General features: G+C 39.9%; 1 protein-coding gene across 4 annotated transcripts in view; it reads left to right on the top strand.

Annotated features, from left to right (window-relative positions):
• DNAJC6 (DnaJ (Hsp40) homolog, subfamily C, member 6) overlaps positions 1-26,705 on the top strand; it is a 167,446-nt gene that overhangs the window by 75,010 nt on the left and 65,731 nt on the right. Inside the window, exon 2 of one of the 4 annotated variants that reach the window (XM_011940731.1) lies at positions 16,106-16,218. The exons of the other annotated variants lie outside the window; for them this stretch is intronic. The gene's annotated coding sequence lies outside the window, so the exon portion shown is untranslated. The remainder of the gene's footprint in view (positions 1-16,105; positions 16,219-26,705) is intronic. 4 annotated transcript variants of the gene reach the window in all.

The following is a 26,705-nucleotide window of genomic DNA, read 5'->3' as shown; positions in this document are numbered from 1 at the left end:
TTCCTTCCTTCCTTCCTTTTTTTTTTGACAGGGTCTTACCCTGTCACCCAGGCTGGAGTGCAGTGACATGATCACAGCTCACTGCAACCTCCACTTCCTGGGCTCAAGCAATCTTCCCACCTCAGCCTCCAAGTAGCTGGGATTTCAAGCCTATGCCATCATGCCCAGCTAATTTTTAAATTGTAGAGATGAGGTTCTACTGAGCATACCCAGGTTGGTCTCGACCTCCTGGGCTCAAATAAGCCTCCTTCCTTGGCCTCCCAAAGTGCTGGGATTACAAACATTGGTTAGGCACAGTGAGCCACCATGCTTGGCTGATAATGTCTTTCTTATCAGATTGTTAGGAGGAGCAAATGGAATAAGGTATAGAAAACTGCTCACTGTATCCCCTGCCATATAGTAGATAACTTGATAAGTGTTGGCTGTGCTGAAGTTTAAGTGAAGTAAGGCAGTGTTGAGAATATTTTATTATCCTGAGGTTTCTTCAAGGTGGAGAATTTTCTCTCTTCAGTTTGTAAGATACTGAGCCTTGTCTTTGTTATATTCATTCTGGGTTTGTTCATAAGTTTTTTTCTCTTTCTTTATTTTATTTTTATTTTTTTTGAGACAGGGTCTCGCTCTGTCACCCAGGCTGGAGTTCAAGTAGCATGATCTCAGCTCACTGCAGCCTCTACAGCCCAAGGTCAAGCGATCCTCCTGTCTTAGCCTCCCTCATAGCTGGGACTACAGGTACACACCACCACTGTGCCTAGCTAAGTTTTGTGTTTTTTGTAGAGATGAAGTTTTGCCATATTGCCCAGGCTAGTCTCAAACTCCTGAGCTCAAGCAATCTGCCCACCTTAGCCTCCCAAAGTGCTGGGATTACAGGCATGAGCCACTGTGCCCAGCCTCGTTTTCTTTATTGTTTTCCCAGTGTTTGTATAAAAGCTAGTGCAGTGGTTGTCAATGAGGGGCTGTTTCATGCCCTCCTCCTGGGACATTTGGTAATGTCTGGAGACATTTTTAATTGTCACGATAGTCGGGGGAATTGTTACTTACCTTTAGTGTGTAGAGGCCAGGGTGTTGCCAAACATGCTACAATGTACAAAAGAGCTCCTCAAAACAAAGAACTTTCCTGCCCAAAATGTCAATAGTGCCGAGGTAGAGAAACCCTGATATAGGGAATATATTGGATGTGAGTTGAGGCTAATGAGACTGGTGAAGTATGCATCTATGGACCCACCAAGTCTTTATCAATTTCTTAGTCGATTAAAAACATATTACTTAAAAACCAAAGGAAGGGAGTTGTCATAAAGTCACAGAGTAATTCCTGGGGCCCAGGAGCAGTGGAGCCAGCCCATATGCACCTGGTACCCCAGAAGTGATCACCTCCTGGAAGCACCCTCTCCAGTGCCCCATAGTTCTTGTTTCCCTTCCTGTGCGTTTGCTCTGCCCTTCACTCTCTCTGAAGACCAGCTTTATTGTCTTCTCTGTGTACATGGCTTCCTCAAAGGTTCTGAGTTTCTATGCCACTGCTTGAAGCAACCAGTTCTCAATGATCATCTGTCTCTGAATCCCAATTTCCAGGAGGAAAGAATCCAATTACACATATAGGTATTATTTGTGTACCTCTCATCCAGAGCTTTAGACAGACTGGGGCATGTGAGGAACCTGTCTTATGTTGAGATGGATGGCAAAGCCCTACTCAAAGATGAAAAAGGAGGAAAACTGGCCCTCAAGTTGCTCTTTTACCAGCTGTAGAAAGAAGGGTCTATATAATTAAAAGTATGAAATAGACAGTACAGGCGAAAAGTAAGTGGGTTGATGAAGCCTTCTTGAATGGGGACATTAGTGCTGGCTTTGCAGTGTAGGCAAGATTTCTTGGTGGAGAGGGAGATGGGGGAGGACATTCCAAACTAGAAGCTTGGAAGAACTTTGCATGTTTGAGTAACAGTGAGCAATTGAGTACCTGCATATGCCAGTACTTCATTCATTCATTTAGACAGGAAATATTTACTGAGGACCTAGTAAGGAAGAGGATATACTTATGGATAAAGAAACAAAATAGTTAAACTGCTTCCCCAAGGTCATAGAGAATATGAATATGAACCATGTCTATCATGTTTCAAACTCTTAATTGTTTTTTCTAGAGTTTCCTCCATTTATACTTCTTCTGCTTGATTCTACAAGGTCAAAAGTGACTTAGAGCAAGGTTGGCAGGTCATGCTTTTTTTTTTTTTCCTGTTTTAAATATAGAACTTTTGAAATTGTGCATTGTCCTTACATCCTAAAGTGAGAATAGGCCATAATTTCCATAACTATAAGATGATTTATGTGTGGGTGTATGTTTGTTTTAGGGGAATTGTTTGGTCAGGTGATTTCTACCATCCATTCTAACTCAACATTTTGTGTCTGGGTAATGTTGGCAACCAGTTTGATTTAATTTATTACAGAATTATTTATAATAGAAAAAACTTGAGACTGCCTAAAATGTCCCAAAATAGAGGATTGGTTTAGAAAATTATGATATGCCTATATAGTATTACCAAATAGAATATTAAGATATGCCTATGTAGTATTACCAAATAGAAAACCAAGATATACCTATATAGTATCCAACTCAAAAAAGTTTTTTTTTTTTTTTTTGTAGTAGAGATGATATTTCACCATGTTACCCAGTCTGGTTTTGAACTCCTGGGCACAAGCAATTCTCCCACCTCAGCCTCCCAAAGTGTTGGGATTACAGGCGTGAGCCACCATGCCCAGCTCAAGAAATTTTTAATATGAGGGGAAGATCTTCAAAATATAAAATGAGTATAAACAAGAAATAGTCTTTATACATTGAATTAAACTACATAAACATGTACACACATATATTTGTACTTACATAGGAAAATTATTGTAAAAATATATATTAGTCTAAAAATGAAGGAACTATCAAAATACTACAAAACAATATTTGGGTAGTAGACATCAGTAATTAACAAATTTTAAATGCATTTTGCTAAAATTTCAGTGATGAATTTATATTTCATAACTACAATTTTATGTAACTATGTTCTTTATCTGCATCTACTTTTGTTACTGAAATGTTTATTGAAATAATTACAGATTCACATTCAATTGTGAGAAATAGTACAGAGAGATACCTGTAAATTTTGCCCATTTTCATATTTTGCAAAACTTTAGTGTAATATCACAGCCGGAATATTGACATTGATTCATTCCACCTCAGATTCCTCTAGTTTGTTGTATTTGTTTGCATGTGCACTCATGTGTGTATGTTAAGTTCTATACTATTTTCTCAACTGTGTGGGTTCCTGAATCACAGTCAAGGTACCAAACAATTCCAACACCATAAGGAACCTCCATGTTGCCATCCACACCTGCCACTATAAAAATACAAAAAAATTAACTGGGCATAGTGGTGGGCACCTGTGGTCCCAGCTACTTGGGAGGCTGAGGCAGGAGAATGGCATGAACCCAGGAGGTGGAGCTTGCAGTGAATTAAGATCGTGCCACTGCACTCCAGCCTGGGCAACAAGGCGAGACTCTGTCTCAAAAAAAAAAAAAAAAAAAAAAAAAAGACTTGACCCCAAAGTGTAAGACATTTATTTTATTTTGCTTTTGCATCTGAGGCCATAATGGTGGAACCTTAGCATTGGGAAGGACTTAGCAGTCTTCTTGGTTCCTCAGAATGTAGGAATTTTAGAGGAGGAGTGGGAGACATTTTATGATTCTCTACCCTCCTCCAACACATCATCAGCTTGAGCTGTCCCCCCATCCTTTGCCCCCAAACACCTTGGTAGTGCAGGTCTCAAGTTAGATATCATGTCCACTGAAAACCCTTGCCTGACCTTCTAAGTCTGGGTCGGGTGCTTCTTCTTTGTGCCCTGATTATGTTCTGTATTTTCCTCTTTGTGGCACTTTTCTCATTTTATAATTGCTCATAGATAATAAATAGATAGTGAATGGGTAGGTGGAGGTCTGAATGAGAGTCCTTTCCCAATGTCTGATGATCCTGCAACGGCCGCTTCTCCTTCCTTTCCCACCTTGTGAGTGGCTTTTGGTCCTGCCTGTACTTCAACCACAGCATTTATGTGGCAAGCCCTTGTTTATGTTGATTGTGCCCAATTCCAGCCTTCTACCTTCTGATGCTTCCACCAGGATGACTAACTTCATTTTCTGATCTCATCACATTTTTCTTTTCCTCCATTTATACAGGCAATAAGGTGATTAAGATGACTACTTTAAGTAGCTACGAGCCTATATTGTGCTATGTGCTTGATATATATTATAATATCTTCAGCTCTGTTCAAAAGAGGAAATGGCTACAGCTGACCCAGAGACCATCTGGGGATAAAATGGGGATAGTAAAACATAACTTGAAGTATATTTTATTGAAATATTTATATTTATTTGGGAGGCTGAGGTAGGAGAATTGCTTGAACCCTAGAGGCAGAGGTTGTGGTCAGCTAAGACTGCACCTCTGCACTCCAGCTTGGGCAACAGAGCAAGACTCTGTCTAAAAAATAAAAAATTCTATATTTATTATATTTAATAAAATATTAAAAATATTCCTATACGTATTTTAATAAAATATACTTCAAGTTATGTTTTGCTATCCTCATTTAAAAACTGAGGAAACCAAGGCTCAAAAAAGGTTAATAAGTTGTTCAGGATTATATAGCCAGATTAGTGGCAGAAATAGATTCAAATCCAAAACTGTCTGTTACAAAGTTCACCTTTTTTGCTTTGTCTGCAGGAAGGAACTGCATCTCTAGGGAGCTGTTCTGATTCTGCCAAGACTTAGAACGTCCACTAGGGACCTGTATCCAAGTCTAGTTCCTGATTGAACCCTTCTAGTTAGGTAGCTTTGGACTTTGGAAGGCAGCCATTCTATTCCTGGACAAGAAACATTGCTTGTCCAGCCATTCTGTTGCTGGACAAGAAACATTGCTTGGATGTTTATTGATGTTCAGTGGAAATCTGCCCTTCACTCTCTCAGTTCTGTATCTAGGTGGTTTGTAGTTCTGTCCCTTGGTGCCACATAAATTCTTTTGAATTTATAGGTCCCTCATGCTGTACCTAAAGGGGATTTTTCTGGGTTTACCTATTTATTTTGCAGATGAAGAAACTTGAGTCTAAAGACTGCGCTTGAGTTACCTGAAACCTAATCTTGCCTTTCTGGCTTACCTTTCTCTTTCTAGCTCTTCCAGTCTTTCCTCATGAGATGGGTTTTCTTTATTTTTCATTACCCTAGTCATTCTCCTTATGGACACTCTCCAGCTGGCCTGTGTGCCTCCTGTTTTTGAAGCTGACCTCAATAGTCCAAAATTTGGGTTGATTGCATGGAGTTCAATAGAGGATGTTTAATTCTGCAAACAATGATGACATGTCACTATGTACCAGGGATGTGTTGCAATCCTCTACCATATTCTGCCTTCCTTTTTCCTTGTCCACATTGTCTACAATATTTATAAGGCTAGAAGTTTGGTTGTATATGTCACAAAGGCCATCATAACAGTGGCTTAAGCAGATGAAAGCCTATTTCTTGCTCACATAAAAATCTGATCTGGAATGGATGTTGTATAAAGTAGCTAGGGTGCCGAACTGCTTCTATCATGCTGTTTTTATCCTTAGGATATTACTCTCTTCCTCGTCATCTAAGATGGCCAACCAAATATTCATTTTCTAGCCAATGTGAAGGCCAGGGAAGGGCTTACCTTTTCTGTCTAAGAAACAGCCTGTAAGTTGCAGTCTCATTTCCACTCTCATCCCATTGGTCAGAACTTAATCACATGGTCGTACCTGGCTGAAGGGAAGCCTGGGAAATGTAGTCTTTTATTCTGGTAGTCCAAGTAACCAGCTAAAAGTATTCTTAAGAAGAACAAGGAGGGGAGAATGGATTTTGGTTGGCAAATAGCAGTCTCTACCATACCCCTCCTTCTGTTTCAGCTCCAGGAAAACAAGTCCTGGTTGGTTCTCTATAGCCATTGGCTTCCCAGGTTTATGAAGTTCCATTTCTAGGGAAGGTGGCAAAGCAGGATCTCCTAGAAATTCTCAGGATTCTGTGAAAGACTGAAAATCAGAATCTTTGGTGTGGAGGTCACAATGATAAAAATACCTGTCATTTATTTGGGGCTTACTATTTGTTTGCTAGGCATATGTTAACATGCATTCTCTTATTTAATTTTCAGATGAATCCTAGGGGGCAGGTATGATTATTAATTCCCAATTTACAAACCAAGTTTTCCAAAGAGATGAAATAACTTCCCAAGGTTGTACAGCGATTATAGGGTGAAGCTGCCACCTATTTATCTTAGTGCACTGGAGCCTGAGGTCATTGCCCACTCACTTTGATGCCAGACAGACCAGAGTTGCTCATTAACACCTCATAAAGCCCTCTCATGTTCCTCATAATAACCAGACATTTCTAATTATAACTTGAGCAGCAAGTGTTGTTTAAGATAGGTTGTGAGCCCCAAGTTGAAGGGATGGCTTTTATACTGTGTTTGCTGAGTATGAGCTCAGGTCTGACAAAATATTGGGTGACCAACTTGGCAAAGACTGTTGTCCCTGTATTTCATTTTGCTGTCAGCAGTGCTCTTGGTTTATTTTCTTTTCCATGAGGAAGCTGAGGCACAGAGATATCACAGGATTTATTACACATGGTAATGTTGGGATTTGCTCCACATTGGTCTGATGCCAATATTAATTCTGCTGCTGCCTCATGTTCATTAATCTTGGGGGGGGTGGCCTGGACTTCTGTTTCCTCATGTCCTGGAGTCTCTCAGCATGTCCTAGGACCTGGGACCTGGTTCCAGGCCTGAGTTTGCCAGCCTTGCTGTGTCTGGTTAGAGATGACAGGTTAGAGATCACAGGCTTTTCTGGACTCTGTTTTGCTTATAGCTTTGCTTTTTAAATTTTGTTTTGTTTTTATTTTCTCCTATAAATATGGCAGATGGATTATGAATACAAATGTTAACATTGGGGCACTCAATGAGGAAAGGATGTCTCTGTGGTTAACTCTCTTTTCCAACTCCGAATCAGGATATGTAGACCACAGGAAGGGGCAATGGAAACCTTGATATTTAAGAATAACAAATGTTCAGTGAATTGGGTGGTGGGGCGCCTTTCTGGAAGATGAGAAAGAATAAATTATGCGAAGAACCAGGTAGAGGTTCTTAGCAGGAGGATAGCAAAAGCAAATGCCTTAAGTGCAGAAATGAAAAAGAGGCAAGAAATAAACAAATACCGTGTTTGAGCCTTACATATTTTGGAATTTATTGGTTATGGAAGGGGAGACAGAAGCTCACTATCAGCAATGACTCCCCTCCCCTGAATCAACGGCAATTTTTGGACAGGCCTTAATAATGCTAGGAGTAAGTGCCTCATGCTTGTCAAATCTACTTTGCTTAGGTATGTTTGGAAAAATGATCAATGTCTTTGGTGAAGTGTTACTCTCTTTTGCTTCATTAAACTCACCTTACAAAGTGGTTAAATTGACAGCGTTTTGTTCGTTTGTTTGTTTTTCAGAATTCTCTTCATGTCTCCCAGAGGCTTTGAACATAAGATACAGTGCTGCTTTTGATATTAGCAGTGGTTTATAAAAATATTTAAGTCACTCTTTCCTCTTAACATCCATACAAATACTTAGAGGGCTAGAAATTAGAAGATTATATCAGAATTTCAAACCTGGGATTTATAGAAAATTGGAGGGTGCTCAAAGGATGTTCTATTGGCAGAAGAGTTGAGTTGCTCTGAGAACAATGGCAGATTCTTTTATTTACAGTGGTTACAGACTCACAGATGTGCTCACACTGGCCACAATCCATCCGTCACTAGCAGATTTGAACATTGTTCCAGTTTAGGCATTTGGGTTCTCAATCTAATGTTAATTCACCTGCTCATATCAAGAATTTTAACATACCAAGAAGTGTTTTTTAAAAAAACAAACAAAAACAACACTCTCCCCCAAATTAATAGTGGGAATTGAATAGTACATTTTGGCCTTATTACTCATCTGAGCTCAGTAGAGATCTTTGGATATGCTTCCAACAACAGTAAAAATAACAGCTTGGTGAAATAAATGGACTCGCAGGTGGAGAACCAAAGTTCTGAGAGGAGTTTTATCTTCTGATTGCATTGCTCTTTGGCGTTGACCATGAATAAAAACCATCACTGCTTTATTTTCACTTTATAAAGTACTTCTATGGATATCATTTTACTTCAGCTTTACAACTGCCTTATAAACTAGGTATAATTGTCTTCATTTTACAGCTGAGGAGTCTGAGGCTCAGAGTGGTTAAGTGACTTGCCCAAGGTCACAGCATAGCATGCAGGTGACAGAATCAGGATTCCAACCCATATGTTATTATATAAATTGTCATAACTCCTGAAAACATAGTAGCTTTAAAACTTTGAAAAGCATCAGTGCCATCTTTAGAACAATGACTTAGGATTTTTTTTTCCTCCATGGATACTGCTTTAAATGTTTGAGGAAATAACTGCAAATTTCGTTTCTCCCTAACCCCAATAATGCTCTCTACAATGTCCCTCATCCCAGAATTTCTTGTGACTGTTTGATTTTTCTTTCCTGAAGCTTTAGTCTTTAATATTGCCTTCTGTTCGATTATATCACATCAAAGGCAGAGCCTGGAGAATCATTATTAAGGATTTGTAGGTTGTTTGCATGACTTTTTAAAGTAAAAAGGATAGATATGAATAGAAATAAATACAATTATTTTGCAAAGTAACCATAAGGCTTCAGCCATGTCTATATATAATTTATTCACTATAAAAAGTTCTACTGAAGATATATTTTGACTTAGATAACTTAATTGAGAAAAAGATGGCAAATTTATTGTTAGGTTAATACAACTATCCCTTCTTTGGAGAGGGTGATAACAAAACTGTCAAAAGAAAATGATGCCCAGATGAGATTATACTTGGAAAATTTTGTAGGCAGATACACAAACTGCAAGTATAACATGTAAGAACATGTAAGCATGTTTGACAGGAGAAGTAGGAGAACATGGGTTACAAAATGCTTAAGCTTGACAGCCTCTGGCAAGGTGGTAAATAATGTGAGGTCTTTTAAAATGGCTTTCTTGAGATAAAGCACAGAATGTAATGCATGCAACTTTCAGAATTGTTGCTGGAGACAGCAAAAATACTCTTGAGACAGTGCAGGCTACTGAGGAAAATACGTGCAGTGATCCAGAAGAAAGTGAGAGCATGGGCTATTGGGAGAACTGCAAAGAGTTTCCCTGGGACTGGGGCAAAGATGGGTGAAGGAGGAATGCAGGAGGTAAGAATGGGAAGGAAAGCAGTTTCCAGGTCATTCAAGGCTTTGTAAACCATGTAACCCTGTGGCCCTAAAAGTTTCTATGAATGGGAGTGACAAGATAAAATTTGTATTTTAACAACGCGCCTCATCCCTCTGGAGAGGATTGGAGGGGTCCAAAGCTGTTAGGAGGCTAGAGATGGAAATAGCCTGAACCGAGTAAGATACTAAGTAAGGAGTAGTTGGTGTGTAGAAAGGTGGGTTGGATTTGGGTTTTGCCTATAGGAACAGTGGGAGGAAACAAGGTAATTCTCAGATTTCTTTGTATCTACCCATTCTTACTCCATAACCTCCCATGCTGTAAAATGATGGTAGTGGTAACAATGACTATAAAATTTGAAGGCCTATTATATTATAGGCGTGAAACTTCTCATCACCTACAAGATAAAATTCAAGTCTTAAAGGGGCATACAAGCATTCCATAATACGCTTCTTGCCTATCCTACCACCCTTTGTTAAATGCCCTGTGCAGTATTGCTGACCAATTTATAGTTCAGAATCTGAGGTCAGAATTAACAATACGTATTGAGCCAGATAAATCATCTATGTCTGTCCTTTTTTTTTTCTTTAGACAGAGTCTTATTCTGTCACCAAGCTGGAGTGCAATGGCACGTACGTTATAGGGCTGTAAAGCATTTAGGATAATGCCTGGTACATAGTAGGGACTCAAATCTTAGATGATTTTAGGTACGATTTGTTATTTTTAGTAGCGGAATATTAGAATACTACTACTGCCACTGCGTACAAAGCCCTGCGCTTGGCACTGTGTATGGAGTCTTCTTTGACTCACCCCATCTTGCCTTCTAGGAGTTTGCAGGCCATGTGCATATGCTTAAAGATTTCAAGAAGGGAAACTGGGGAGTGGTCAGTCAACAGGCAGTCACTTGAGATTAGTGCCAAATGCAGGGAAAGAGGAAAGAAGGCACTTGCAGGTGGCCAGCTTGTTAGATAATAGTCCCTCACCCCGGGCTTCTGGGGCAAAAATGAAAAACGGAAGCCATGGTGGAGATTTGAATGCTTCTGTTCTACCAATGCCGCCATTAGTGGCAGCCAGACACTTAAACTCCATGTCCAGTTTGGTGGGACTCCTAACAGACCTTGCCTTGTAGTATTAATAAATCACACAAATCACAATTTAACACTCACATTGTATAGACTCTGTGAGTCAAGCAGTCACCCAGAGTTCATGGGACCTTGGAGAGCAGCAAATTCCACCTCCACATTTTATAGAAAAAGACTTTGTCCAGAGAAGGAAAGCCATATACTTAAGGACACACTGGTATTTGGAACTTGAACTTTGTTGGTTAACCTTATGGGTCAGATCATGCAGATTCCCAAATGCCTGGACCCTTGCCTGGAAGGGAGTAGACTCTCAATATGCAAGGGAGCTGAGAGGAAGGATGATGGCTCCACTGTTGTGCTGCCCTCATTGTATTTGGTGAGTCCAGGCTCCTGCTCTTATCAGAAGAACAGCAATGGTAGCTGCTGGAGGAAGAGTTGGCCTCCCTCAGGATGTAGCCATTTCTGCTTCCTGATTTATATTGGGCAAGGTCTTCTTTGGGCCCTTCCGTAGCTACAGCCATCTACGTGCTATTGGCGATTGCCCTGAGACCTCTACTCTCTGTCAAAAAGAGGTAAGGAAGAATGTGATAGTGAAAGGGCATGAGATTTAGAGCCACACAGATCTGGTTTGTGTTCTGACCCTAGTGTTTCTTAGAGATGTGACCTTTATCCAGTCATTTAACTTCACTGAGCCTCAGTTTTCTCCTCCATAAAATGGGCATGATAATATCCACCTCAGCAGGTTGTTGTAATGATTAAGTTTGCATTTGGCAGATAAAAACTGTCCAGTGAATGGTAGCTCCTCTGCCTCTCTCCCCGACCCTACCTGACCTTCATTTAGGGCTGTCTCTCCTCTGTCACACAGTGTGGCATAGGGCTGTGGCTGTGTTATTGCACTTTCTATTTATCAGAAGCTACTGAGGGATGTTGAAAGATGTAGACTTTAGGCTCTACTCTCAGAGATTCTGATTTGAAAGAAATCTGAAAATCTGCATTTTTTAAAACAGGCATCCCAGGCTATTTTGATGCGTAGCCTGGTACCCAGACTGATACTTAACCTTGGGAACCTCTTGCACCACTTTGCCAGACCTCTTAGCCTGGGCAGGTTATGCAATCTCTCTGAGCCTCATTTCTGCACCCATTAACTGGGACTGAGAGCCTTTTTATTAAGGTCCTTTTCAGGGTGAAATGAAACAGTGTGTGTGAAGCATCTTGCATGAACCTAGCACACAGTGGGAGCCTGGTGAAGACTGGATTCCCCCAGAACAACCATGTTTGCTTGTACAGTTACGCTATACAGAAATGAGCTTGTTCCAGGGTTTGAGTGAAGACTGATATCAGACACCAAAGGGCTGCATTGCCCTCTTCCAATCTATAAGCTAGCTGTGGTCCTAGTTCCTTCTTTGGAAACCAAACCCTTTCAATGTATCATTCTTACCATTCTATGGATTTTACAGAGGGCATATTGTTCATGATGGAAAGCCACCTGCTTGCCTGTCACCTGCATTTTTTGGAGACCCTTTTTATGGTTACTAGTGTCTGACTTTGAAATTTCAGCGCCTGTGAGCTCTGATTGTGTTACCTGGGATCTAAAAGGCAGCAGAGGAGACCAGATGCTGCTAATGACTCATCAGCTCTTTTGGCCATAGTCTTCTCAAAGAAAAAAAGGATGTGACCCTGGGTTTGTCAGCACTGATGTACTTTCACACCACAAAGGGACTTGACAATGGGCAGGTTTCCAAGTCTGTAGAGTGGTCCTTTGGGGAAGATGGAAAGCATATTTACAGTTTGGTTCTCCGGGCTCATGCTCTTTCCCCACCTCCTGTGCTCTACTGCCACTACCCCTGGAATGCTGGTGCATGTGGCTGTTGAACATGAGAGTCAAAGACTGCAGCTATTGACCCTAAAGGCTGCGTGTGCCTGTGGGGTGGGTGGGATTGGGCAGCAAGGAGAGGCTGAATTAGGAAAGAGCATCTTGAGCCACTGTTATCATCCCTTTGTGAGGGACCACGATCATAACTGGACTGCAGTTTTCCACTCCTGCCTGTTCAAGCCTTAGAAACTAGTTTTCATTAATTTCTTTGCTACGCAGTGAATGCGTAGCAGTTTTCCACTCCCGGGTGTCTGTTCTTGAAAATAACCTTAGATTAATGCAGAGCAGACATCAGGCCAAGGTCTGGCTTTTTTGTTCTCCAGCAGTGCTTTTGGGTTTGACTGTTTCCTTTTATTTTTTAAGCTTTTAACAAATATAATAGGAGGCAGCAAAATGTTGTCAGTGGAACACAGGCTTTGGAGTAAGACAGACATAGGGAAGAGCCTGGCTGAATGACCTAAATTTTTGTGTTTGGTCCTGCTGTGGGCTGAATATTTGTGTCCCCCTCTTTCCCAGATTCATATGCTGAAACCTAATCCTTAATCGGTAATATTTGGAGGTAGGGCCTTTGGGAGGTGATTAGGTTATGATGGCAGAGTCATCATGAATGGGATTAGTGCCTCTATAAAAGAGGGCCCCAGAGAACTTGCTTGTCTCTTTCACCATGGGAAGATACAGGGAGAAGACGGCCTTCTATGAATAAAGAAGTGGGACCTCACTAGGTACCAAATCTGCAGGCACCTTGATCTTGGACATTTCGGCCTCCAGAACTGTGAGGAATACATTTCTGTTGTTAATAAGCCACTCAATTTATAGTATCTTGTTATAGCAGCCCAAATGGTCTAAGACAAGTTCTCAGTTTGCTGCTCTGTAAAAGGGGAATAATCAAACTTATCTGGCAACATAATTGTGAAGATTAAGTAAGATAATGGACATAAAGCTTGTAGTCTAGTTCCCAGGGATCAGAGGGTGTTTAATAAGTGATGGCTACTGCTGTTATCATCTTGCTGCACTTCAGTGCAATTGAAATTGGTTTAAAAGTGAATAGAAACTGTTGGTTTCTTGACCGATTCAATTCAGTTCAATTAAGTGTCCTTTTTTAGATGGCTTACCCTGGTAAGTGTCGTGCTGAGTACTTGCTACAGATAGAAATTAAGCACCGTCTTCTTGCTAAGCTCTTCTTGTGTATTCTCAATTAATTTTGTGTTGCAGCTTTCAAAAAAAACCTCACCCTTTCCAGTGATTCTAAATTTCTTTATCTACTCCTTTGAAGGTTAGTTTGACTTTCAAGGCTTTTGAGATCTGAGCATCATTCATCGTTGCGGTCTCACCTCTCACGCCTCTCTAATGTACCCTCTATGTCCACCCAGTTCTGTGAGGAAACACTATAATACCTTGGCTCTAGTATGTACCATCGCCACTGCCTGATACACATTCCTCTCAATTTCAGAGTCTTCCTCCTTCCTCCTGTGTAGTGGAGACTGCAATACTCATCTGTCAGTGTTGGATGAGGATTTATGCATGTAATTTTTTTGTCCGAAGAGCAGATGGAACCACACAGACCAGACTGCAGGAAAGAGAAGAGACAAACAGTAGACTACCTTACCTGTGGTTTCACTTTCCAAGGTTTCAGTTATCCGCTGCCAACTGTGGTCTGAAAGTATTATGAAAATTCCAGAAATAATCCATTAAGTTTTAAATTGTGTGCCATTCTGAGTAGCGTGATGAAATCTTGCACCATCTTGCTTGGTCCTGCCTGGGATATGCATCATCTCTTTGTCCAGCGTCTATGTTACTGCCTATTAGTCACTTAGTAGCTGTGTAAGTGATAAGATTGACTATCTCAGTTATTGCAGTGCTTGCGTTCAAGTGACCCTTATTTTACTTCATAATGGCCCCATATCACAAGAGTAGTGATGCCAGCAACTTGGATATGCCAAAGAAAAGCTGTAGAGTGCTTCCTTTAAGTGAAAAGGTGAAAGTTCCTGACTTAATAAAAAAAGGAAAAAAAATGGTATTCTGAGGTTGTGTAGATCTATGGTAAGAATGAATCTTTTATCTGTGAAATTGTGAAGAAGGAAAAAAGGAATTCATGCTAGTTTTGCCATTACGTCTCAGATGGCAAATGTTATGGCCACAGTGTGTAAGTGCTTTATTAAGATGGAAAAGGCTTCAATTTGTGAGTGGAAGACATGAACAGAAACGCGTTCCAATTGATGGCAGTTGGGTTCAGTACTATCTGTGGTTTCAGACATCCACTGCAGCTCTTGGAGTGTATCCTCTATGGATAAGAGGGGACTACAGTACTAGCATCTGCACTGGCCAGATGCTAAGTAGAAACAGAAGCTGCCTTGAACTTAGGGAGGCCCTGGGTGTATAGTGATTTTTCTATGCCATTTGTGGTGCCATTTCTGTAGCTCACCAGGGTGCAGCCTGCAGAAAGAAAGCCACACAGCTCTTTCCTCCCTCCAGGGGCCCTTATAATAATGAATGATGGCAAAGAGTCGAAGATAGGATGATGGTAATGGCTATTTTTTATTGATCACTTCTTGTAGATATATGCGCATGTGTGTATTTCATTCTTAACAAGTATTATCACAAAACTGAGGTTCAGAGAGGTTGCATCACACCCTTAAGCATGAAGAAGATAGGGAGGGTGGCTGTAATAATAGTGACAGTCCTCCAAAGCGTGACATCAGACTCTTCTGATGGTTGGGCAACTACTGTGCCAGGGAAATAATTATCTGTCTCCTTAGCAACCCCCAATATTTGGCTTAGTTGTCATTGGTGCATTTCAGTTATCTTCATGTTGGTAAAGAAATAGGTCTCAGGAAATTTAATCCAGCTAGCAGTGCTATGCCTAGAATTCAATTAACTCCATGATTTGCAATTAATGAGCCCTCATGCCAAGATTGAGGTCATAGCATTAATCTTACTTTTATTTTAGGATTTCCACTGTCATGATTTACAGTGAAATCCAGCCAATATTGTCAGGATTATTGGAGCATAATTAAGCCAGAAAGACAGGCAGAACTGTTAGTTAACGTGGGAGCCAGGGAGGGACCTCATACCTTTGCTTGGTAAGCCTGCCTCAGGCAGGATGGGTCTACATATGAGGATTTCCATCTAGGGACTGTTTCCCAGATGCCTGATCTCTATACATTTCAAATCCCCATCCAATCTCCAAAGAAAATATTTCTGAGTCCCAGTTGGTGAGCCCTTGTGAGTTATGTTGTTAATTCAATGCTACCACATCCACCTCCACCTCAAGTTGCCATTTACTAAGTTGTAAATGTAACAGACAGTGAGTGGGCTTTTACAGACGATGGATTAAATAGTTGTGATGATTCTATGAGGAAGGTATCGTAGGCCTTCTCTCGGTATAAGGTTATACAGCAAGTAAGTGGCCTTTCCACTGAACTGATGGAAGGATGTGGCAGTTCCTAGCTGCAGACCATTTTTGTGCTTCTCTCCCTTTCGTGTGTGTGTGTGTGTGTGTATTTTGTCCATTAGGATCTCCTCCACTTTGCCATATAGAAATAAGAAGGCAGGCATGCAGAGGCAAATATTGTTTATGATTGCCTTCTAGGTGACAAATGCTCATCCATCATTATCTCATTTAATCATCACATACATGGGAGGAGGATATTATCTGCCTCCATTTTACAGTTGAGAAAACTGAGGCTTAGAGAGATTTACTAGGTTGCCTGCTGTTACACAGATAGCAAGGAAGGAGAGTCAGTGTTGTGAATGCGGGTATGCTTGTTTGCAAATCCTAGGTTCTTTTAATCACAACAAGCTAGTACTAAATAAATGCTTTTTTTCTTTTCCTGGTTCTCCAGGAGTGGTTATTATTGAGTGGAGAATTTTTGGGAAAAGTAACACGTGGAGAGTCATATTTTGAGTGGAAGGAGTCTGAAGAGAGGGTAGGAACCAACCTCCTACTACCCACCAGGTAAGGGTGTGCTTTTGGCCTTTGAGATTTAGCCCATGTCTTCTGTATGTAGAGTGCAGATAGATCCAGGTAGGCCACCCTGTCTCGCCAACCAAGCACAGAAATCAACCCCTCCCATTGACTTTACTTTTGCTCAGTGTTTGGTTTTTCCACAAGAGAGTGTAGTGGCCAGACGTTTATGAGAAGGTCTCCAAAGCCAAGTCCACACCAGAAACTGAGCCCACAGCTAGCAGTAGCTTTCTTTGCCTTTGAGACCAGTGAAACAGAGGAGTAGTGGGTTCTCTTTGCACTTAGGTAGCAGATTTTCCTCCAAATGCTTGCTGTGGATTTTTTGGTTTTCTCCTAGAATTCACCTTCAGACTGTGTCTGCCTTCCCTGTGTAGTTAGCATTTAGAAGTGTCCTCACTGAGTTTGCTTAGCCTCATTGAACATTTTTATGCCTGGCATGGCTTACTAGAGACTACCTATTGGAGGTTCCTACTAATACAATTATCTGATAATTAGATACTGAAGGACTGCCTTGAAATTTTCTACGGCTGGCTTGGGATGGAATACTTGCTTTTGAAATATGCCCTAAAGAGTGTGCTATCCTTGGGGAAATCCACTTGTCTCAGGCAATATTAATCTGCTCTGTGAACAGCTTCTTGGAAATTTGCTGATAATCCTTTTTTTTTTTTTGTCATTCAATATGTCAGTGTGAGAGAGTAAGAGAATTTGGTAATTACCAATGTTCTTACTTTTTAGCTTGACCTTTTGAGGTCTGAGGAGCACTCACCTTCCCAGTCTCATCTTCCACCCCTCTCTAATAATACACCCTCAAGTTCCCTGAGAAAACAGCATGATATCCTGGTTCCAGTATCTATTATAGTTGGTGCCTTAGGCAAATTACCTTCTGTTTCAGAGACCCCACCCCACCCTTCCTCATCTGCTTAGGGGAGACTGTAATACTCATCTTTCAGTGTTGGGTGAACCTAGCATGTTCCCTAGTACGCTTATAATCAGAGCTCAGTTATGATCCTTTCACTTTTATGTCTGTCCTTGACGTGATGGTCTCAACCTTTGCTTGCTCTCCAACATTATTTTGTACTAAATAATGGGCTAAAATGCCCTTCAGCCCATTTCCATCCAAACTGCAATTCAGACATCACCTCTGCCGTAACCCATCCTCTTTCCTATTTCCGACAACCTTCAACACTGCCCCCACTCCACCACCCCTGCCTGCCACACACACACAGACACACACAGGCTGGAAATAAGCTCCTCAGAATGCTTATCTACTTTGTATGCACCTTTATAATAATACTTGGTGTGTCTAAACAGTAGAAAATGAACTAATAATTATAATGCAGCACTATGAGAGATATGAGAGAAAAAATATTAATGACTCAGAAGACAACATTTCATTGCTAAGTGGAAATATGGCAGGTCCAAATCTATACACAGTATCATCTTTATTTCTATGTATGTGTACGCACAACACAAAATGTGTATGTGTGCGTATACACCAAAACAGAACTGAGAATGTAAGGATATATAGTCTCCAAAATGTTAACAGTGGTACCCTTGTTTATTTTATTCTCTGTCTTAATTCTATCTTCTTTGGTTTCAGTAGACCTCAGGGGCAGAGAAGTGAGTTAATCATACTGCTTTGCAGTCTTTATACAGCACAAGGCCCCGTCTGGTTTTATTCTAGATTTTCTTTTTTTCACTTTGTCAGCCTCAATCCTATCCTCCTCACCCAGTCATTTGGTTTCTTTCTAGTGCTCTTTATATATGTCCTTAAGTGTGCCCAAATTTTCCACATTGATTATGAATGTCTTCTATATTATAGATATATATGATATTATTGTGTAATGCCACCTATTTTAATGTATAAAAATATCAAAATATAGGTAATGTTTATATTTATATCTGAATGAAGCCTTTTTTCATAAAGTAGAAACTGGAATTCATGTCTCTGCTTTTTACCTCTTTTCCCCCTTTTCTCCCCTCCCCTCAACCCTGCAATCACACATGCATACATGTGCGCACACACGCACAAACACACACACGCACACACAGTGAAGCTCAGTTTCATTGTACTTCATTGTACCAGTTGTACTTCCAGTTCCAAAATGTCAGGATTCCTTGTTGCATATATTAGTTGATTCCGTCCCTTGAGCTCTCTGATATGTGGTTTTGTATGAAGTTCTTAACATGACTTTTCTCAAGTAATTGAGCTCCTCCTAGCTTTTAGCATAGTACAGCAGAGTCTGAACAGAGAATGACCAATGGCAATGCAGACAGCCTTATTGGACTAAGGATGGCATTTTCTGGTGATTCATATGTTTGCCTTATCTTTCCCAGTCTAGGCCCTATTCAAGCATATGGCAAAAGGGACATACCATTTACAGTGAGAGCAATATTTGTTTCCTTGCCCTGCCAGCTACTAGCAAGCTAAGTGACTTGAGCCTTAATTTCATCATTATGCTTTCAGGCATTTCAATGAATCTTAATTGACACCCAAAAATATGCATTTTTTAACCTTTTGAAATTTGTTGATACTTATTTTATGCCCCAGCATATGTAAACACTTGATAAGAAGGTATGTTCTTCAGTTGTTGGTTGCAGTATTCTATAAATGTCAGGGCAATGTAGTATTGTTGTTCAAATGTTTTCTTCCCATACCAATATTTTGTCTACTTGTTCTTAAAAAGTCTGCTTTTGTCGTTGTGGGTTTGTCCCTTTATTTATACTTTTCTGTTCATTTTTGCTTCATATGCTTAGAAGCTGTGTTATTAGGCGCATATATTTAGAATGATATCTTAGGGAATAATTGACTCTTTATTATTATGAAACATTACTTCTTAACTCTGTAATATTCCATCTTGAAATTAATTTGTATCATGTTAATATAGGCCTACCTGCTTTCTTTGGCTTACTGTATGATTAATATTTTCTCATCCTTTACTATTAACCTATCTGTAACTTTGTAATTAAAGTACATCTCTTGTAGACAGCATATAATTTGTGTTTTTTTAATTCAGTCTGATAATCTCTGTCTTTTAATGATAGTATCTGGTCTATTTAGATTTATTATAATTATTAATATAATTAAGTCTACTCTCGTTATTTGTTTCTAACTATTGCTTCTGTTTTTAGTTTCTCTATTCTTTTCAGCTTTGTTAGGATTAATCATATATTTTTAATATGAAATTTTAATTCTTCTGACTTTTTGGCTATATATATATATGGTACATATATTTGTGTGTGTATGTGTGTGTGTATATATATAAATATACATATATTTATATATATATTTGGTATGTGTTTTCTCCAGAGATTGCAATATTTATTCTTCACTTATCACTGTATACTTAAAATAAAATAAGAGAATGTTATAGCAGTGCAATTTCACTTACCTTCCACCCATCTTTTGTGCTATTTTGTCATATATTTTTCATCTGTGTAATAACACCACAATACAATGTTGTTAGTTTTGCTTGTAACAGTTATCTTTCAGGTGCATTATATTCACCCAGACATTTGCCATTTCTGGTATACTTCATCCTTTCCTACAGATCTGAGTTTTCATCTGGTAACATTGCCCTTAAGACTGAAGAACTCCCTTTAGCATTTCTTGTAATGCAGGTCAATTAGCCACACATTTTCCTGTGTTTTTAATATAAAATTTTGTTTTGAAAGGATTTTTTGCTGTCTATAAAGTTCTTGGTTAATAGTTTTTTTCTATCAGCATTCTAAAAAAAATTCGTTTCATTGTTTTCTGACCTCCATTGTTTCTGATGAATGTTAGCCATTATTGACATTGTTGTTCCTCTGTATGTAATGTATCTTTTTCTGTATCAGCTACTAAGATTTTCTCTTTCTTTTTGTCATTGGCAGTCTTATTCTGATGTGTCTAAGGTGATTTTTTGTATATTTATCCTGTTTTGGGTTTGCTGAGTTACTTGGATCTGCAGCTATAGTTCTTAACCAGGGACAGTGTTGGTTCTCTAGGAAACATTTGGCAATGTTTGGAGGTAGTTTTGGTTGTCTTTGCTTAGAGTTCAGGTAGGAGAGGATATTACTTGAAATTAGTTAATAGAAGATAGGGATGCTGCTAAACGTTCTACAATGTCCACGACAGCCCCCCACAGCAAAGAATTATCCAGTTTACAATGTCAGTAGTGCCAAGTGCCAAGGTTGAGACATTCTGATTTTGAGTTGAATTTTTTTTCACCAAATGTAAATAAAATAGTTTTTTTCCGCTCTATTTTCTTCCTCCATCCCTTCTTAGACTCTGCTTACATGATGGCAAACTGCTTGCATGATGTTTTCTCACAGGTCACTGAGACTCTGTTTTTAATTTCTTTCGAACTGCCTTCAAGTTCATAACATTTTGTTTTGCAGTTTCCGATCTTCTATTAAGCTCATTTAGCAAAATTTTCATTTCAGATATTATACTTTTCAATTCTGCAGTTTTCTTCTTCTTTTTAAAAATATTATTTGCTGTTAGCTCATTAAGACTACCTCTTTGTTTAAGCCTTTGAACATATATTAATAAGCTTAAAGTTCTTTTCTACTAATTCCAACATCTGGAGCATTTCAAGTTTTATTTCTATTTACTGCTCTTTTATTGTTCAATTTTTACTGCTCCTTTACATGTATAGTTTTATTTTTATTGTATGATAAACATTGTGATGATACATTTTTGGAAGTCTGGATTGCCATTTTCCTTGAAAACATGTTAAATTTTATTCTGGAAGATAGTTTAATTACTGACATATCCTTCTGGTCATTAGGCTTGATTTTATTCTTTGTTAAAATGGGTCTACTGTGGTTTTCAACTTAGTCCTAGGTATGCAGCCTTTACTCTAGGATGTAGTCCTTATTCCTAGCGTGGATGTGGCCTTTCTGATACAGAAACACTGAATATTCAACTAAATGCCTGAGGTGCTTAGCAAGAGCTTTCCATTTGGGCTATGCTAGAGCTCCAACATATGTCAGCATTTATAACCTCTGGTATATAGTGCTGGTTTAGTTCTCAAACCTGCATCAGGCAGTGTCTGCTGGGCCTTGTGAAGTCTTACTCTCTGTATTCACAGCCTAGACCTCAGCCAAGGTCTCAGGGTGAATTTCCATGCAGTGTTTTTCCTCCTATCCCTCCAGCACCCCCACCCCCTATGTCCACACTGTGCCTCTCTCTATTTTCTTTTATATTGTCCCACATATTCCAGCTTCTTAGCAGTTTTTGTATTTTGATCCCTGCCTTCACAGTTCAGCAGGACCACTATTCTACTTGGTCTGTAGATCATTTTATGGTAATAGGAAAGTCCTCCAGGCAAAAAGCTGGAGCAACTGTGAGGCTCACCTTGTGTGTTTTCTTTCTTTCAGAGATCTCAGTCCTTTTTAGACTGTTGTTTAATGCCTAAAAACAGATGTTTCATATAACTTATCTACTTATCACAGGAGCTCAAGTCCAATACCATTATCCTGGTGGGAAGTAGAAATCGGGAATATGCATTTTCAGTAAAGACCCCAGTTTCAGTAAATTCTGAAACTGATGATTGTGGGATCGTATTTTAGAACTGCTGATGTAAATTATTTAAAGTAGTTATAAAGTGTTCAAAGTAGCCCTGGCTTTCTGAGGAATTGTCAGAGGATCTCTACTCTCCAGGAGGTCTAGGTATTTTATATTTAGCAAAGGATAGGACTTTTATCTGACATGTTTCTTGGTGTGAGATCCCTTTGAGTGTGGTGTATGTGTATGCGTATATTTGCTACAGTGCTGAGTTGTACTCTGTGTTTTCACCATCTTGTGTATAGACAATGCACAATAGAATACTACACCACAGCAGAATAATTTGATCTAATATACTGCAAGAATGAATCATCCATACATGTGTGTATACACACACAGTTATATGTTTTTGTTTTTTTTTCTTAAGATGGAGTTTCGCTCTTGTTGCTCAGGCTGGAGTGCAGTGGCATGATCTCGGCTCACTGCAACCTCGGCCTTCCGGGTTCAAGCAGTTCTCCTGCCTCAACCTCCAAGTAGCTGAGATTACAGGTGTCCACCACCACACCCAGCAATTTTTTGTATTTTTAGTAGAGACAGGGTTTCACCACGGTGGCCAGGCTGGTCTCGAACTCCTGACTTCAGGTGATCTACCCGCCTCATCCTCCCAAAGTGCTGGGATTACAGGCATGGGCCACTGCACCCGGCCTCACAGTTACATGTTAAAACTTATAAAATGTTTACATTTTCAATATGTAGTTTTATATGTAAATTTCATGTGTCAATAAGGCTGTTTTTTCAATAAGTTAAGTCAAGGCAATGATTTGGGGAAGCCATTTTATTTTCCTGGTGCATCCATTTGAGACATAGGGATACATTGCTAATATCCCATTGAGTATTAAAGTGTTATGAGTCTGGGTTGTTTCCTCTCATTGTCCAAGGGGGACTTCCAGCTCTGTGACTGTTATGTTCCTGACTGTGCCTGATGAAATGAAAATCTTGTCTTCACACCGACATTTGGATATATCCTAACTAAGTAAACTGGTGAATGAATTAACCTCTTTGACTCTCTTAATTTAGGCTAGAAGTCCAATGCACTATCCATTGTGCCACAGAGCCTGCCTGCTTGCCTGAATTGACCTCTTTGAGACAGAGTTTCCTTATCTGAAAAATAAGAGCAAAAATGTATTTCAGTTTTAATGTGTGGGATACTGTATATTCCTAGCATGGTGCCTAACATGTAGGAAGGCCACTTTAGTATATGTGTAGCACATGTGTGTGTTGTATGTAGCACATAGCATATATACACTTACCTTGATCTTGTAAACAACAAACAATATCCATCCACAATCACTGCTGCTACTTTTCTGGAGAACAATAATTTGATCTTTCTCTCAGAAGTTGGCTTGCAATGGCAGCTCCAGAATTTCTGTCTTGGAGCTAAAAAAAGACAATCTTGCTGGAAGGGGAGGAGTTTGAGAAACACTTCTTAGAACTGCATATGCATAACAAGCATACTGGTCTTCTAAAATTCTACCTGTATATGGGGGGTTATTTGGGAAGACTGATAGAGTTCTCTCAGTCGCCCTTTGGTGTCTATATTGTCTCCCCTGTCTCTCTTAAATGGAACTGAAATGTTGAACAGAAAATTTTTGCCTTATTTTTCTCTTTGCAGTTTTTTCAAAGCAGGCCATCAGTCCTCTGCTATCTCTGTTCTCTATCATAGGCAAGGTCAGATAATGGCAAGGACATTTTCTCTGTTCCAGGGTGGTAATTAAGAGGGAAATGTCATAGTCCATTTTACGCAATTTAAGCCCTGATCTTTTGATTAGAGAAGGGAGGAAAAAAACAATTGATGGCCTCTCGCTTTCTGGAATTGAGGTTCCATGTGGTGCGCAGAACCCTTTCTATTTCTTCAGGTTTCTATTGGGGATTCTGATCTCATTGAACAGATTTGGTTATTATTATTTCATAATGCTGAACCTTTTATTTGGTCCATGTGTTGAAGAGCAAAGATTCCTTATTTAGACCCCTTTTCTCTGGCACATCATAAGTACTTACTTTGTCTGTTGAATCAAATTACTAGCAATATCATGTAAAGTTTTATATGAGAGTTTATTGACTAGAATTTGGATTGGCATCTGTAGCCTGATTTCCTTGATCCTTGAAGGAACAAAATGTGTTACATCCATTTGGCTAGAATTCCCCTAGCACCAACAGCCTGGTTATGAACACTGTGCCCTATCTTTATTATACGCAGAGTCCATTTTGGTTTTAATGTAGTCATTACTTTGTATTTCTCATTTTTTCTACTCTTATCAATCTTTTTTCATGTTGTTGATCCTTTTGGGAAAGAGGAGCTAGTATTGGTTTCTTAATTAGCTCCTCTTATCTCTTTGAAGATAAACATTTCCCATCAAATATTAGCCTTCTTTACAATAAAGCTCATGTTGTATTTCATGAAATCTCCATCTTTTAGACAGGCTTTCTCAGTGGGTGCAGTGTTGCAATCAGACATTGTGAAAAGCTTGAGGAGACAGTGAAACAGTGAAAGCGTCTGGTCATATTTGCTACCTACAGTTAAGCAAAGACTAGGTCACTGCCAAAGTTGATCTGTTTGGTCTTCCTTGCCATCTCTGCCATCTTCTCTTTGATTATTGCATTCCATAGCAGCTCAGTTTCACATACTTTTATTGAGTGCTTACTGTGTGCCATGTATTGTACTTAGGGGGCTGTGAAGAGGCATGAAACATGCTTCTTGCTGTTGAAGACTCAATAGCAGGTAATTGAGTTGAGGGGAGGTAGACTCATTCACAAGTAATTATAATGCAAGCTGACTGCTCTGAGTCCTAGGATGGAGGGACAGAATGAGGTGGGAGAATGGAGGCATGAGAGACAAAAAGTACCTCTTGAAAGAGGCAGGATGGGGAGGTGAATAAGAGCAGAGGCTCTTGGTCCAGCCAAACCCAGCTTCATCTCATTCTGTTGTGACTGTTACTAAACTTCACCAAAACCTCAGTTTCCTCAGTGGGACTCCCACCTGCCACTGTGCTTAGTGCAAGGGTCCAGTTTAGCTGTTTATGGAAACTGCTTAGTTGAGTGTCTAGCCTAGAGTACCTGTTTAGTAGATGGCCTTTGTATGAGGATGGTAGTGTTAAAGAATTTTAGAAGTGGAGGGGACTTAGGAAATCACTTAATTCATTCTCCTGTGTTTATATTCTTTGAGACCCTGAGTTTGTGATTCTCCCATAGCTTGGGAAAGAGCTGAACCATCATAGTCTAGTACTTCTCCCATTAAGGTCCTGAAAAGTGAGTGTGGAAATAGTGCACATACAGATTTCATGGTGTCTGTAGTGATGACAAAAGCTTTAATAACTGGCACACTAGCATAATATAGAAATCAATATATATCCATGTAAAATATAACCTTTTATTCCGTAAATAAATACACACATGCACATGTATATTATCACTGTTTATAGCACAAATTACCAGTTTAATTTCCAAATTTTTAATTGATTTTTGGACATTCTGAGCAGTATTATTGTTACTAGCTGAATTATCTCCATTTCTGGGCCATGGTTTGACATGAGGCATGCCAGCCAAACCTTCCAGCAACTTCCCCATTAAATTGATTATTCTGGTTGGGCGTAGTGGCTGACACATGTAATCCCAGCACTTTGGGAGGCCAAGGCAGGCAGATCACTTGAGCTCAGGAGTTTGAGAACATAGTGAAACCCCATTGCTGCAGAAAATACAAAAATTAGCCAGACATGGGTGCACCCTTGTAGTCCCAGCTACTCAGGAGGTGGAGTTGGGAGAATCGCTTGAACCTGGGAGGCGGAGGTTACAGTGAGCCAAGACTGGGCCACTGCACTCCAGCCTGGGAGGCGGAGGTTGCAGTGAGCCAAGATTGGGCCACTGTACTCCAGCCTGGGTAACAGAGCCGTACCCTGTCTCAAAAGAAAAAAAAAATTTATCCCAAGGGCCCTGGCACTTTATTGCAGTACAAAGAGTGCTGGGTGTGCTATTGACTTGTAAGAGCTGTGATCCTCTTGGATGCCTGTGCTTCCTATGTGGCCTGAATCCAGAAAGCCTGACTCATTGGCACCACCTGCTCTGTGGCCTCTGCCTGCCAGTGCTTATCTCCCCTGGAGCCTTCCATGGATGCTACACATGCCCCTGCTTCTTCTGCCCTCTTGGTCTGTTGAGCAGCTGTGTCCAGGGCCACAGCTGTAGCTTGTACCACGTGCCACCTAGTACAGAAGTATTGCAATATTTCAAAAACCAGTACCACTGAATCTGAGTGAACCTGAATATTAGTCCTGCAAATAACTCATAATAAGTCCTCCCACCAGGCACCAGGTCACGTCAAGATGAGAAGCAGAAGCTTCAGAGTGATAAAGAGGTTCACCTTTCTGTTAAACATTTGTTCTTCTCTACTATCAAAAGTGAAGAGTTTCCATGGACCATAGCGTGGATGCACCAATAGGAGAGTCTTACTCTAGGGAATCTTGCTAGACACATCTCCAGTCTGGCTTTGTTAACCCTGAAATGGAATAACATGGCCTTTTTTTTTTTGGCCAAGCCTGTGTGACTTTGCTAGAGGCAGCATTTTTTGTGACTTTATCTTCTATATGCCATTCTATTAATATTTCTATTCTATAGATAAGGAAATCAAGACTTCTCTAGATTATACATCCAGCTAATAGCAGAAGTGGGATTCAAATCAGTTGTGGCTGAACTAAAGCTGACATAAAGCCTATATTTTAACATGGGTTGCCTTGTGTAATGCCTAACCTCTTGTTTGGCATAGGGAGTGTTGATTTATTATTTTGCTAAATGTTATCTTTTTTTCTCTGAATTTTTAATTTCTAGTTGGATTCCCAGCCATTTGTGGGAGGCATTCCTTGGAATCATTTACCATAAGTGCTGAATTTCTAAGAATTAAAATAAAGACTCTGCCAGGCATGGTGGCTCATGACTGTAA

This window comes from Colobus angolensis, unplaced genomic scaffold (genome assembly GCF_000951035.1).
Source record: "Colobus angolensis palliatus isolate OR3802 unplaced genomic scaffold, Cang.pa_1.0 Scaffold102, whole genome shotgun sequence".
Taxonomy (NCBI): Eukaryota; Metazoa; Chordata; class Mammalia; order Primates; family Cercopithecidae; genus Colobus; species Colobus angolensis.
The sequence above is the reverse complement of the archived record's forward strand: the minus strand, read 5'-3'. Positions and strand labels throughout refer to the sequence as shown.